This window comes from Nanorana parkeri, unplaced genomic scaffold, assembly GCF_000935625.1.
Source record: "Nanorana parkeri isolate BGI_ZX_2015 unplaced genomic scaffold, ASM93562v1 scaffold1525, whole genome shotgun sequence".
Taxonomy (NCBI): domain Eukaryota; kingdom Metazoa; phylum Chordata; class Amphibia; order Anura; family Dicroglossidae; genus Nanorana; species Nanorana parkeri.
The window spans coordinates 204,979-221,336 of NW_017307793.1; the positions used below are offsets into that span (position 1 = coordinate 204,979).

General features: G+C 36.2%; 1 protein-coding gene across 1 annotated transcript in view; it reads right to left on the minus strand.

Moving 5' to 3' along the window:
• The window catches only part of LOC108798615 (cadherin-9-like), a 165,425-nt gene that overhangs the window by 136,056 nt on the left and 13,011 nt on the right, over positions 1–16,358 (minus strand). The window contains exon 2 of the mRNA XM_018570377.1: positions 13,334–13,633. The gene's annotated coding sequence lies outside the window, so the exon portion shown is untranslated. The remainder of the gene's footprint in view (positions 1–13,333; positions 13,634–16,358) is intronic.

Below are 16,358 nucleotides of genomic sequence, written 5' to 3' on the forward strand. Positions count from 1 at the left end.
TATATATCACAGTATGTCATTTTATAATACGTCAACTGAAGATTTCTATCTGATGATCTGCTGATGATTTTCTATCTGAAGTTATCCACCATTATAACTTCAATAAGTCCAATATACTATAAAGGCAATGGATCAGAATAGCTGTTAGCTGGCAGACCCTTATATCTTGAGCTTAATGCTGTCATTAAATTCACAAAAAGAGGAGTGCCTCTGAGTGGGCCTGCAGTATCTACCATCTGATTTTTTTTCTTTTCAACTTCACTGCTTCCAGATAACTTCAGGAGGGACAGGTTTGGTTTTTGAATAATTCATTTCTTAGAAATAAGGGGCATCCATAACTAAAATACAATGGTCTTGGGGTATGCAAAATTGCAACAGGCTCAAGTAGAAAGATCATCACTCAGTGTTGTTTTGAGGGATGCATGAGACTCTGTTACTTGCATGTCTCAATTAAAGATTTAAAAATGCTAAGATTCTGTCAAATGTGAAATTTGGCAAAAAAAAAAACTGATTAGACAAGCAAGGCAAGTAGACTTTAAAATTCTCACTCCAACCTCTTTTTTCTTTTATTATTATATGATACGTTTTAAGCCCTACCACCCATGTTCTCACTTAAGTGCTCTTTCTACCAAAGAAACATGCAAGAACCCACAAAAGGGTGAAGTTTCTTGGAGAGTTTCTCACAGAATAGAGTTAGTAAACATCCTTGTTATCCCAAAATAAGAAAAGTGGTCTTGACTGAATTCCAGAACAGATTATACTTAATAACACTGTTACTGTTATATTTTAATTGGACTGACTACTTATATACAGACTATGAGCCAGACACAGTTCAAGTATATAGAACTGCTTAATAATACAGCATTGAAATATGTATATATTACATGATGAAATTAGATGAAATTAGGAGGGAGTATATATGGTTTGGTATGCTAATGCAGAACGAAGACTGTCTTAAATGGCCAAAGTGTACAAGAACTGCTGTAGAAGGCTTTTTTCTTTTTTTAAAAAAATTGTCCCAGATTACTCAAATGTGGAAGCATTTATTGTTTTTACATAAAAAAACATACAATGGAATATGACTTAATATATAACTGCACAAGGGGAAAATGCTATGATTAAATGCTGTATCTTTAACACTTATCAGTGCTTTTCATATCAGTAAAAATAAATGTGTTTTAATTCTGTCCACAGATGATTTATAGTGACTATTAAAAAGAACAGTAAAGCATAGCTGATATAATAAATGGGGCATATTAGATTTTAAAAGACTATGTTTCAGACACAATTGCTCATGGCAGTCAAGTATCAACGCATTATACTGAAATTATAATTCAATTTAAATTACTGAAAGTATTAGTAAACCCAAAACGTATTTCTTTATTAGCGGCTTCAAAACACAATTGTCTGTTTATGTGTGGTGTTGTTAGCTGTAAAATCGTTTCAGTAAAGACACAATACCTGGCGATTCCTGCAAGTTGTTTGTACTTCCTTAAATCTGGTGGCAGCACTCTGCCACCAATGTAGTATTGCAATCTGAATTTTCATGCAAAAGTTATTTTTCTCAAAAGCTGTGCTCTTTTTTTCTAATTTCCTGTGTACCCATGTCACAGGCAGAGCTAGGTGCCTCCAGATAGGTGATTGACAGCATCTCCTACCACCATTGTCTTACTGGCATAATAAGGTATAACAGGTCATGTGATAGCATTTGCTCAACTCTCAAATATTATCACTGCAGCTTTGCCCCATCCACAAAACGGGACCATGCAGTGTGGAAAAGAAAATTGATTGCATAAGCTGGATTATAACCTAAAAAAAGGTTTCTTTGCTACTTTTATTGCTGCAAGGTATGGCTGGATTGTTTACTGTTAGTCTTTGTAAGCTATATGTCTTTTGTATGTGGAAGGGTTTATATGCACTTTAAAATTTTACTATATACAGTGAGTTCATGTGACCTCTGCCTCAGAATTGTAGGTGAGTAGTGATATGATTTGATTTTAAATACAAAGTCTGCACTAAATCCTAAAATCGTTCCTACCTATATTCAAACAAGCAGCTGCTGTATAAAGAAGCCCCCCCTGTTCCCTGCCCCCCCACACATAAAATAAGAAGCCCCTCTGTTCCCTGCCCCCCCACACATAAAATAAGAAGCCCCTCTGTTCCCTGCCCCCCCACACATAAAATAAGAAGCCCCTCTGTTCCCTGCCCCCCCACACATAAAATAAGAAGCCCCTCTGTTCCCTGCCCCCCCACACATAAAATAAGAAGCCCCTCTGTTCCCTGCCCCCCCACACATAAAATAAGAAGCCCCTCTGTTCCCTGCCCCCCCACACATAAAATAAGAAGCCCCTCTGTTCCCTGCCCCCCCACACATAAAATAAGAAGCCCCTCTGTTCCCTGCCCCCCCACACATAAAATAAGAAGCCCCTCTGTTCCCTGCCCCCCCACACATAAAATAAGAAGCCCCTCTGTTCCCTGCCCCCCCACACATAAAATAAGAATCCCCCTGTTCCCTGCCCCCCACCATGTAAATTAAAACAATGAAGCCCCCTCACCTGCCTGTCTTTCTGCAGGGAGGAGGCATATCCCTTCTGATCTAATGTGATTAGTAACGTCTGCTGCAGACCTTACTAATCACTTCGTTTTCGACCCGGAGCTCAGTGAAGAGCTGGGGCTGAAAGAACGGAGAGCCCAGCATGAGCAACTTCTCCCACGAGACAGGTACACGGTCTGTGACCGCAAGCCTGACTGAATTTCCACTCGCCTGCACTACATTTTCACTTGCCAAATGCGAGCAAGCGAGTGGAAATTTTGAGCCCTGATATAGGGTATCCCCCTATAAAAATGTCCTTATATTGTGAATCGGTCCACTTCAAAGCGTAAGTGATCTAGTAAACTTCCACCTAGATAAAATCCTCTGTGAAAGTACTTCAAGGTTGGACTATTGCCAATACCGATTTAGCTTGTATACTTTGGCCAAGGAGTACTACATATTACACTTGTCATAAATACCAAAGCTGTGTACTTCTATTACTGCGTTAAATTTTGTGCACTGTATGTTGATAGTGCTTGACCTGTTTACCATAGATATATGTTTCTACTGCAACATGTATGTGTTGTTTTCTTTGTTAAACTCAATAAATATTCATTTGAGAAAATCCTCTGTGAAATGGAATGGGCACTATTCATCCTCATTGAACACATTAATCCTATGCCACTCACTGCACATATCCTTGAGCACATTAACCCTGCTCCAGCGGCTACACATATTTTACACAATATAGACCAAGGCTGTAAAAATCACTACACATAATATTACAACAACATCATATGTTACAAGATATATAAAAATCATTAAAAAATGCATATATAGAACTCTGTATGTGGTAATATCATATATACTGTACATGGATGGCCATTATTCCATATGTATACATAATACATTCACACATACTCCCATATGCATGTGAAACATCATACAAGGTGTGTCTGTACAGAACTTAGTATGTGCTGCTCATATATACATATATGGCTGATCATTATTCCATGTACATAAGCAAAGCATGCACACATGCATGCAGAACGCATACAGAATACCATACAGAATCATACAAAAATCCTCTAAAATGTGCATAAATAAACGTCAGCATGGTACTAACTCACATGCACATCTATGGACAGCCATTACTCCATGTGCCAATGCAATGCACATATACATTCTTACTAAAAAAATCCCCACATACAGTATATGAAATAGTGCAAAAAAAGTGTATATATATCTAGATATAGGGTATCCCCGAAATTCGTTTCGGACAAATTTTCGGAAATTCGGAGATTCGGATGCATCCGAATCACAGCTAAGACGAATCCGTAATTCCCGATTTCCCGAAATTTGTTATTGGACGTTGCAGCAATTTCGTTGCAGCAAAATGACATTAGGAAAAAAAAATTTACAACATTTTCCCTCTACAACAATTCTATGTTTAAAGGTTCAATGGAGTCAATAGTTTAGTGGTTAGCGTACAGGTTTCCCATTGTCAAGGTCGCAGGTTCTAATCCAGGACAGGGAGAGTAATGGATAAAGTTTTTTTTTCTTTGCTTTTGAATTGGCATTCTCCTAACATTCCTACCAGACCTAAAGGGTCTGTTATGAATGGGGGGGGAACCTCAGGCTTTTTTTTTTCATCTTCTGCAGACTGTAAAAAAAAATTATTTTTTTCCCCCTAATGTCATTTTTCATCAATGAAATTCCTTATTGGACGAATTTTGTTGCAGCAAAATGACATTAGGAAAAAAATGACTTTTTTTACAATCTGCAGAAGATGAAAAAAAAAGCGTGAGGTTCCCCCCCAATTCATACCAGACCCTTTAGGTCTGGTAGGAATGTTAGGAGGGACCCCCCCAGTTATAACACAAAAAAAGTGTGTGGGGTTCCCCCCAAAATCCATACCAGACCTGGTCTGGTAGGAATTTTAAAGGGGAACCACAGCCCCCTAAAATGGGGAAAAAAATGTGGGGTCCCCCTAACAGTCCTACCAGACCCTTGATCCGAGCACTGGCCCGGCAGGAAAGGGGGGGGGCGATCGAGCGCCCCCCCTCCCTGTGCCTTACCAGACCACATTCCCTCTGCATTGGGAGGGTGTCCCCATGCCGATGGGGACAAGGGCCTCTTCCCCACAACCCTGACCCGGTGGTTGTGGGGGTCTGCAGGCAAGGGGGCTTATTTGCATCGGGGTACCCAGCTTTATGTGTGCACAACCTAATGATCTCTGCCTTTAAAGTACACTCCTGGCTGCTGCGTCAGCACAACTACAAAAAAACTTGCTTCCTGTTTTGTTGTATGTCTATATGAAAACAATAAAAACTTTTGTGGAAAGAATAAGACTACGGGTGAAACATGTGAGAGTTTGTAGCTTGTTGGGGTGCTGGTATTTGCTGTTTTATACAGCTTTATACACTGTTACACTGGATTTGCTGTGAATTTCAATAAAGTCTGAAGTATTGGAATTATCTGGATAGGGCTGTTTGTTCATATACTACCCCTTGGGTCTTTTTTACGCATATTCTTAAAATAACGTGACAAACTACAGTGATGTGAAAAAATAAAGTACATCCTCTTTGAATACTCGGGTTTCAAGTAATCTGGACCTAATAAAAATCATCCAGTCCTTAGTAGGTCTTAATGAGGTAAATACAACTTCAGATAAACAGCAGCACATGTCATATTACACTGTTTCATTATTTTACAAACATGAAGCCAAAAAGTAATGTGTGAAAAACTAAGTACACCCTTACTGCTTCCAAAGGAATTAAGGGGCTAAGTAGCAGCCAGGTGCTGCTAATCAAATTCCCTTGATAAACAGATCACCAGCAAGTGAGACCACCTCTATAAAAGTCAAAGTTTTAGCAGTTTGCTGGTCTGGAGCATTCAGGTGTGTGTTTAAGACAATGCCAGGCAAGACATCGACAATGATCATAGAGAAGTAATTGTTGCTCCCTATCCATCTGCCATTTCCAAACAATTTAAAGCCCATCATTCTATAGTAATTAATAAGTGGAAAACATTCAAGTCAGTTGCCGCTCTTCCCAGGAGTGGATGTCCCAAGCAAATTTACCCCAAGGTTAGACCATGCAATGCTCAGAGAAATTGCAAAAAACCCAAGCGTTACATCTCAGATTCAACAGGCATGGTAAATGTTAAAGTTCATGACAGTACAATTAAAAAAGGCCAGGAGAACCTTTTCTCTCTAAAAAGAAAATGATTGCATGGCTTAGGTTTGCAAAGTTGCATCTGAACAAATCACAACTTCTGAAACAATGTCCTTTGGACATATAAGTCCAAAATGGAGATGTTTGGACATAATGCACAGCGCCACATTTGGCGAAAACCAAGCACAGCATATCAGCACAAATACCTCAGCCAGTCATTCCAGTCCTCAACCTGGTTGTATTTACCTAATTTTAAGACCTGCTAATGACCAGTTTATTTTTATGATGTCCTGATACTTACAACCATAAAACTGAAAGAGGGTGTACTTTATTTTTTCACACGACTGTTTGCTTGTCATAGCCTTTCTTAATATTATTTATATGCTTCCTTAACCTCACTGACAGTTTTCTCATAGTCCATCCCACATACTGGAGACCACAAGGACATTCCAGCTGGTAGGTAACATGCATAGTATTACATGATATGGAGTTCTCAATCTCATATTCTAAACTGGATCAAATTTCACACTGAGATCTAACATACGTTTTCCTTATCTTTCCTCACCACATCTGAGAGATTAAAAATAACCTCCCTTAAATGTCTCTCCCATCTTCATACTCTCTCCCTCTCCCAAGCCCTCAAACCTCTCTGAATGGCTCCTCCAATTTTCCCAAAGCCTCTGATGCCGCTGCACATCATGTCTCCTCAGTTCCCAATCTCCCCTGAATCTGGGTACACCATAGGGTTGGCCCTGTGATCCCTACCTGGAAAAAACTTTCCTCTTTAACTTACTGGCATCACCTGAACTATTTCCACAATAACTCTGCACATCTTTCCCCTTTCTAATTGTTTACTGGCATGTCCCATTGATGGTATAATGGATCAAATCTATTATCAGGGTTATTCACAAAAGGGTGAAGAGTTTGGAGAAGGCAGGAGAAGTGAACAACCTAGGCAAAAATAGCTGATTTGGAAAGTGAGCTGAATTGGAGAATTTTTCCAAATCAGCTATTTTGGCCTAGATTGTTCACTTCTCCTGCCTTCTCCAAACTCTTCACCCTTTAGTGAATAACCCTGTATATATTGTGGCCTCATAGTTATCTTTCAGTACTGATTTATTCTGTGTTAATTCCTTTTTTTTATGCCCTTTTACACTATCTTGTCTATAAAAATCTCTAAAAAGCTAGTGGGGAAGGTAGTTTTTGAATGCCGTTCAGTTTTCACCTCATCCCTAGCTACTAAAGATTCTCTGGATTTCTGGTGCTCCCTTCCCTATTAGGCTCTGTGTTTTCTTGTTATTTATAGGCTTGTGCTTTTTTATAATTATTGATGTCCCTCCTGTATTTATTAAGTTTTTTATTCTTGGTCTCCAAATCTAATATTGTTAGAAACTGTTTGTAATCTACCTTCTAGTTAATTATAATTGGATGGTTCCTTAAACAAAACCAATCTTTTTCTATAGTATTTTATTATGTTATTCATCTAGTTTTTTTTTTCTTCTTTGAATCAATAGGCTCAAAAAATTAAGTTCACAATAATTAGCCATTCCTTATTAGATTCTTCATCTAAAATACCATAATTTGGGGCTACATCCCATCTACATCTCCTAGGGGTAATATGTTCTTTTAAATATCCCGATGTCTATCACGTGTCTTAAGTGTTTAAAAGTGTTTTCCAAATCCTCTAATCTACAATCACCCTGCTTATCATCAAATATTTTGTCCAGATTTATATTCTTACTACAAAGAAGAAATTACATTTCTGAGGGAATTCCATATGTCAATAGTGTATAGTATTAAGACTGCCATTTTGCATTGAATTTTTGAATAGATTTAGAAAATTACAGTAGCTTCAGTATGAAATGGAAATGCAAATTTAATGACAATACAAAAAAAATGTGCATGTGTGCTCCAAGCCTTGCCCTGCATTTCACATGCATGACACTAGAAATTATGATTTTGTGCAAATGTTTGCTGTGGCAAAAGGGGTGCAAATGTTCAGATGTAAATGTGCAGCTTCCAATGTCATAGTGAAGTAAACACAAGTATTTTATATGTATTTTAATGCCTGGACATGCACACATTCACAGTATTATATAGATTCATTCTTAAAGTCTAACTCTGGCCAGCATTACCTTCATATGTTTTAAGTAGGCACACAATCTTCTACCTTTTGGAGGATCTCACTCTTATGCAAGCATACTTCTATCTCCTGCAAATAATGAATTGTTTTGCCAGATTAAGTCCATCCCCTGCTGTACTTTTTGGGTGATCTGGCTGGAAGAGCTATATATGACATTTTTTTATTTTATATACTGTAACTTTTACCATATTTGAATTTTTACATTTTTATAAACCCCTGTCTATGAAAATGGTTCAAAATAACAATGTTTTACATTAACTTATCATGAGAAGATATGGGTACTATCCCTGCTAATCGTGTTCTGAAATTCTAGTTACCAAGCTGTTATATGTACTTACTGTCATCAATACTTTAGAAATCAATGACCTACAGCAAATACACAGACTGAGAAAGTAAAAAATCCTTAGCTGGATATGTGTTTCAGGTCAGTGTCAGTATGCAATTGAGGGTAAACATATTCAGGCAATTATAGAAATTTTCAAAAGCATAGTTTAGCAGCAGACGCCTCCACATTTCTCCAGTGACAGCTTTCCTTTTAAACAAACCTCTTTAAACTGATAAACTGAATATAAGAAGTTACATTAGGCAGCAAGAAATTCCAGTACACACCTTTTTGTATTTTCCAATGCCCCATCATCCATATCCATTGGTGTTCTAATTTGTAATTTTAAGTTTAGTTGTTGGACTTTGGCATCCCTCCATACAGTATAAACACTCTTGTACAGGTCAGTCAAGGCATGCACTGCATTGAGGGATTTAGCTCCACATCACTTTGATGCTGAAAATTGGGATTAAGTAAGCACCCCCGATCCCAAGCTCCTAGGGCACTCAGAAGGTCAGATAAGGTATTTGCAAGCATATTTTAGAGCCTACTTTGGAAATATTATGTTGGCCTTTCCAGTTTATATAAAATACATATTGATGTTCATTTGTTTTTAGCTAAATAGTAAGCTACTTCTTAGAGGGTATCTACTGAGTACACTCAGGTTTACCTTTGTGATTGTTTATGCTGAAGGATGCATTACAAACAAACATCATTTATAGTATATAGTGAATATTTCTTACCCTGGCTGGCAACATGAACTTGACATTTGCAAATCGGACCCAAAGAGTAATTAGGATTTAGTTACTAAAATGGCAATACATGTTTACTTTGCTAAATGAATAAAGGAAAGTTGTGTTTTTTTTCAAACATCCAATAATGTGCAATAGGCAAAATCCTGTCTTTTTCAAACTTTTTTTAAAATGTGCTTTTCAAGCATTTTCTACTCCTTACGTTAATTAACCCCATTGCCTTATTTAATATCTTATGTATTTTCCTATACACAAAGTTGGTTGTGGTTTTAGAGAAGAAAACAAGTAATTTTAATAGTCACTATTTCTTCCAGCTTTTACTTTCTAGTACATACATTACCGAACCAACATGCAGAATTCCTAAACCACACCATGCCATTTTCAATAGATTTGAAGATCACTGAGCATAGCCTTCAGGTCGGATTTTAAAAATTAGATCCTGTATTGTTTTACTGAGCCTCTGAGCCATATTCCAGACAATTAGGGGTCTATTCACAAAGCTGCCGAAGGATCTGGCTGTAGCTTTGGCCGATCCTTCGAGGCCCTCGGCAGCTTTGTGAATAGACCCCTTATTCTTTAAACTGGTTGTGATCTTCCCAGCTGACAGAAAACAGAGCAAATGTTGTACACAGTGTTTCTGTTTAAAATCTAATCTGCTAAATAACTCAACAACTTTGTCTTACCACTTAATATTTCACATAATCTTGTTTAGTACAAAAAATGGACTGGAAAACTGAACTATAGTCGGGATACAAAACTATTTTTTTTCACACTTTTTTGTACACAATTTTTTTAAAATATATAAATGGTACTGTAAATATCAGAAGTTAAAATACTGTTTCTAATAAAAAGTTATTTGCATTGAAATATTTCATGTATTTTTTAACTGGTGCAACTTTTAAATACCGCTAACATATGAAAGTAAAGACTGTTTATTGGTGACAAATAATTAGAATCATTACATATGGAAAACAAACCTAAATATTTTAAATTAACCATTATTTGAAGCAAGTATCTTACACTGGTTGAAAAACGTTAATGTTAAAGTGAAATAGCTTGTAACTGTAAGCTAATGTTATAGAAATGAAATAATTTGTCTTGAAGTGGAACATGGTTTGTTGCAATACATGTTACAGAGTAGGCTAGAATTAATTAGAGAGTATGGTTTGTATGATAAAAGATCTTTCATTTATTTTAATTCAGAGCTCAGTATAATAATTGTTGCAAGAAAAATAAAAACCATGGTAATACTGTTGCTCACCATGAAAGGCACTGTTATAACTGCATGCATTGTCAATCATTTTACATTTCATTTCATCCAGTCAATTAAAAATGGAAATATAGATATTGACAACTATGCAATTAACAGAAAATAAACAACTCCCTGGATTTAAAAAAATTGCAAAACAATAATGTGTGTTAACCATACTTTAGCAATTCTGGTTAATCAGTGCAGAGCATATTTACTAATCTATTTACCTTTTTATGATTAGTAAATTAAAAATATTTGAACCTGATTTTAAAAAAATTTAGTATTTTGCAGCTAATGAATGAACAAACTCACATTGTACATCTATTGACAATAATTATGATACATATTGAAAGTATAGTAACATGCAATTATAGAACTTACAAATGGTATCTGAGCGGAATGTGAAATGTTATTTTATTGCAGAATAGATGTGGGCTTGATTACATTAAAATCATCATTAATATTACCACTTAACAAGTCCTTATCAACAATAAATCTGGTAAAATTCCATAAAAAATTTGAATTACAAAAGTAAAACTTTAAACAATCATGTCAACCCAAATGGTTTGGTGAAGGTCATTAGGCCTGAGGTAAAGTAGGAATTACTGTATCTGTGAACATAAAAGAACAGAGATCGCTATGTCCTAGGTAATTAATGAGTACATGCTGCAGTTAGATTTCAGGATATATTGTAACCTAGCTAAATTAACTTTCTAGACAATTTTAAGACAAAAATATTGTCAAATTGTAGCATATCATTTGTAAAAAAAATGACATCTCAAAAGGTAATCGCAAGCAACAATTTCAGTTATTGGAATGATTATAAAGGAATGTACTATATGTATTAGGACCATGAAAATGACAGTACAGATGCTTGTGTAATGAACTCTTAATAAAATATCCAAAAAATGCTTCATAATACTAAAGTAAATAGAAAGTAATAAAAACTATTAAGATGGCAAGCTAAGCTTGAATAGATAATGAGGAAGGTATTTACTTAAAGGTAAATGTTTCACATCAGCTCATTGAAACTATACATAGATATAAGCCTTATTCATATTTTCTTGAAGAGTTTGTTTGCTAGACATTAATTAACATGTTGAAAAGTATATACCTTTCTGCACCTTGACTCAGAACTATGACCAAGCGAAATAGGCATGTCTACACCTAACAGAAAAGCCAATTGATAACAGATTTTGTCCAAAACATTTGCTAGATATGTTGGGCACATTATATTGGCATGTTTAGGATCTATTTCACTGTTTTAAGATACCAACAATTACAAAGAAAATGAAATTGTATAAACAATCTCTATGCCTGTTTATCCTAGAGATCCTATGGCTTAAATACTTTGTTTCACAAAGCACCATGCACAACAGGAGCCCTTACTTCCATAACTGCATGCTTGTTTCAGGTCAGTTATAAAAACCCAATTAAACAGATAGTCAGCATGAAAGCTAGGTAACAAGTATTTTTAGCAGGAGATCAACATTGGCAGCTTCCATATTTCTCTCTACACATTTTTAATGTTTAATTTTAATGCTGTATAAACAAAAAGCAAAGCACTTCTTTTGAAAATAAATTAACTGTACTGGAAGAATGAATTGGTTGTGAGAGCTGTAAACTCTGCTTCAATATGGTGCACTCATGGCATTGACATTGAAGTTATAAATATGCATAAAAGATACATATAAAAAGCATAACAAAAACAATAAACACGACAACAAAATATTGTACTTAGAGATTAGCAAAGGTATTTATGCATAACCTTGAAAGATACATTTTATAAATAATGAGTTTTCAGTTCAGTCAAGGTCAGGTGATTCAGGGCTTTATACAATTGTTTTAGACCTGTCAATGTCCTTGATTTAACTATTATGCTTAGAAGTATAAAAAGCCAATAACCATAGTTCAAGAATGAAGGGCAGATATGAATGAATATTCATAATTAAATTATTGTATGTATAAGCTATGAAGAAATTCTGATTCCTAAACAATTATTATATATTTTCCTCCTAAATTCTTTAATAATAGTCATTATTTAATAACTGCATAAAATCCAAGGTTATTTGTAAAAGTACAGAATTCACCATAGCAAACCCCAGATTCCAAAATACTTTATCACATGCATTTTGAGTATTTTGATTACACTATTAGCATTGCTATTTCTTCATATCGAAACACATTATAGTTTCTGCAAATGTCTGAATGCTTTTTATTTATGCTCTATTTCTTTTTATAGTGTTACCTAAACCTCACTTACTTCAAATACTACCGGTTTAGCAATGTTAATTAGAAAATTTTATTATTAGTAGTATTATTAATAATCAAGGAAGATCATCATTTTATGGAAAGTCAGGCTGTAATATTTTACCTATTCTCTCTACGTATGTAATGCTTCTGGTGGGATATATTAAGTAAAACCTTCAAGGTGGTGCTTTAAACACTTTCACACTGACTGGTCTATTTAAAATAAATAACTGTGGAGCAACAGTTCCTTCCAATCCCAGTAAATATTGATTTCTTTACCACTGGTATTCATCATCCCATGTTTGGGATCTTCAAGGTAACAAGAAATATGCAATTACACCAATTCTACTATATATTGCTGGCAAGACAAAAAACTTCATCAAATAATTGTGTTTTGCTGAATCATTTAATTTCTTAACGTCAGTTTCACATGTTTCTGCAGCCTGGCAGCTTTACTGCTGATCTGTCCATTAATATCAAGAGGAAGGTCAGAGGTACCTTCAGATAACATCTGGTAAATAAGTTTTACATAAGGCAGTTCTGCTTAGCTAGTGTAGCAATATTGTCTTCCACCTGTCCTCTTCCGCTCTGGCACTGTGAAGCACAATCTTTTGCTGTCCGAACAGCACATTGTTACAGCTAAATAACAATGAAAATGTTATACAAGCATGACCAGGATTGTGTTTTCTCTGCTAACAAGACTATCTAAGTATATTCAATGTAAAAAACTGAACAGCTCTGTAAAGATCGGTCTACTGTACTCTTAAGTCCTCAATCTGCAAAGATCAATTTACATTAGTCATTATGATTATTTAAGTTAAGAGCATAGCAAACATCAACACATACATTTTGTATATATAAAAAGCAGCTTGCACAGTGATGCTGTACTGTATATAATCAAGAACCTTAGATGTAATTATGCATTAAGCACATCAATCTGTGTCCAGCAGGATGCTGTCAATGCATGATCCACAGTGCTAGCCGTACAGTAACTTCACTGCTAAACCTGCTCTTATCTGGAGGATCCCTCTTGCAGTATTATTTTAACTGTGACAAGCAAGGGGATTGCAGTCAAATAGACTATCTGATTGGTTTCCCTTCAAAGCTTGATTAATAAGCAAGCCTCAGACATGAGGAGATTGTGCTGCTGATAGAAAAGCACTATTCAGCATGGTGGGTGATAACTAAGGGAGGAGGAGAGATAGCTGGAGTGAAATCTTGGCTGCACACAGAATGATTTACAAATGAAAAGGGTGGGTTGGAACACAGAGGAGGGGTTTCTTAAAGACTACTTTGTAACAGACTACATCTATCCACACGTAATCAGCTCCATCTAATCTGTTTTCAGTGACAGTAGCAGCTAATGACATCTCTACAACTTCAGCTTCATCAGCAAAATGATATTTCATGGGAATGCTATAGGAAAAGCAGACACTCATTTAAATGTAGAAAGCCTGGAGATTACCTGTTAGAACCAACTTGATCAATCTAAACTGTTTAAAATCTCAGACCTCTGTGTGGCTGTAGCTATTTTTAGGTTTGTTGGCAGGGATTAAATCATTCCATCTGTTTAGGCATCTAGAAAAATAGAGGAAGCACAAACCCAATATTAAATATGCTAATGAAATGGCAATCAGATCATTGGTGTAATTTAGGCAGCATTTAGGATGTTCAGAGCTACATTTAACAATTGGCACACTTCTATAATATTATAAAACCAGAACTGTGTGCGGTTCTATGAAATACCTTAGCAGCATTGACCATTGATGAAGCATTGTTTGTTCACAAAATCTCAAAAAGCAAGTTATTTTTAAAAGCATGATTTCTAAAATTGTTACCACCCACATCTTTATGCATATATTTTGCACCAGATGGATGATCTGTATGCTTTGAAATGAAACGTGGCAAGCCTTCTGGCAAAAAGTTATTTTCTCTTTTTTTTTTACATCTTTTTCTATATATATTACTTAGCACAGATGTGTACCATGGAATTAAGGATACACCATGGAATACCCTGATTTAATCACTCACAGGTTAAAACCTGAACACAATCTAGAGGCAGAATGAGACAATCTTATTTACTAAACTGAAGTACAGTGTATCTTACCTGTACTTTTTACCTTGACTTTAACTGAAGGCATTGGTTGTGTGCTGATCAAGGTCATCCCTATTTTAAAGCAGGACTCTTGTTTAAAATGTTATTAACCCTTGCAGTGGGGCTACCCCAATACTTGCAAGGGTTAACTGCTCATTTGTGCCTACGGTGAAAAAAAAACTTATACTCATCCAAACCTCTGAGCCGACTGGGTCCTAGACCAGTCCCTGGAGCCTCTCTCCCCCTCCAATTCAGCGGTCTAAGGATCCTGGAGTTAACACATCCAATGCAGTGTATATGGTGTGAGGACACAGAGGGAGCATTGCTGCAGTAGAGCAGGAGACAGCTGGACTTGTTCTTTAAATGTGTGAGGTTTTTTTGCCCACTCCCCGAGTGTGGAGTAATCTTAAATCATGCAGTATAACAACCAATATAATATATTAAACAGTCACTGGTAACTTGTACTAAGCATGTTATATGCAACAATCACCAAGATATTACACTATATAGCTGATACATTATTCAGTGCAACCAATGATATATTACAACCAGCGTATTACCTAAAGACGGTAATGTACCTTGCACATTTGAAATTTGAGATGGATTTTTTTAAACACCTCCTTTATCCATATGTTAAAATATTTTTCAGTAATAATCATAAATTTAACAAATACAAATAATATCCAGAAATGAAACCAACACTTTGTCAACTTTTACTATCTGAATGTTGTGTATGCTATCACGCTAGTAAACAAAAATTGTATAACATTGTAATAGCAGGTTGGTTTATTAGTGACAGGCATGCAGAAAATGTAATTATAGTAATCTGGTCCTCTTAAAAGCAATGACTTGACAATATGAACCCAAATAAAGGTATTCCTGACAATACATGGGCTACAAATGGGCAGTCACATACAATAATCAGGAAACCGACAAAAGTTCAATACATGATTGTGAATAGAAGTGCCACATTCCATTTAATGATTCAGATACATCTTTAATGTAGTGTTGAGGGGACAGTAAATAACCATTGCATGTCAGGGGCTATTGCAAATACCCCCTTCATGAGGGCTTATCAAGGGAGAAAATGTATGTGGACAGTGATAAGTTGAAACTGGAACACCAGTGTGTTAGACTGCATATAGTTTGTCAGTAGCTTGCTTGGCAGCCTATACAATACATGGACAACTGTTTGCTGGCAATCATTACAATATATGGGTAAGAAATTACAAACATGACAATATACGGGCAACAAATGGGCAAAAATACCATTATATGGGCCACTTCTCCCACACCAATGCACCCCCCCTAACAAACCACCCTCCAAAAATTAATGAAACCCCCTCACCCATCAATAATCCTACCCCCCAGCAAAAATCCCCACCCAGCAACCCCCACTCAGTAAAAATTTCCCCCAGCCAGCAAATCTCCTCCTCACATAGCAAAAACCTCTCTTCACCTGGTAAAAATGTAACCCTGCAGAAAACTCACCAAAGATGAAAATCCTCCCTGGATTCCCCTCAGCTTAAGGGCATGTGGTACCTCAGAATGTAGAAAAATAACCTGGGAGAGCTTCCCTTGACTTTGTGCCATTCTGCACCAGTGGTCTGACAGGCACATTTTGAGGGTCCTTTTGCAGAGCTGGGTGAAACATTACCCCTTGCTCTGCAGGGAACACCACATAGTAGAAATGCTGTGGCAAACTAATGTGATCATTCACCACTATAACAACCAATTACCAATAATACACTTCCTTGACTTTGAACGATGGTTGGGGGGCTTAGAAGAGCCATACATCATGGTTTTCTAATGTATCAGCCCCTTCTCCATAAAAA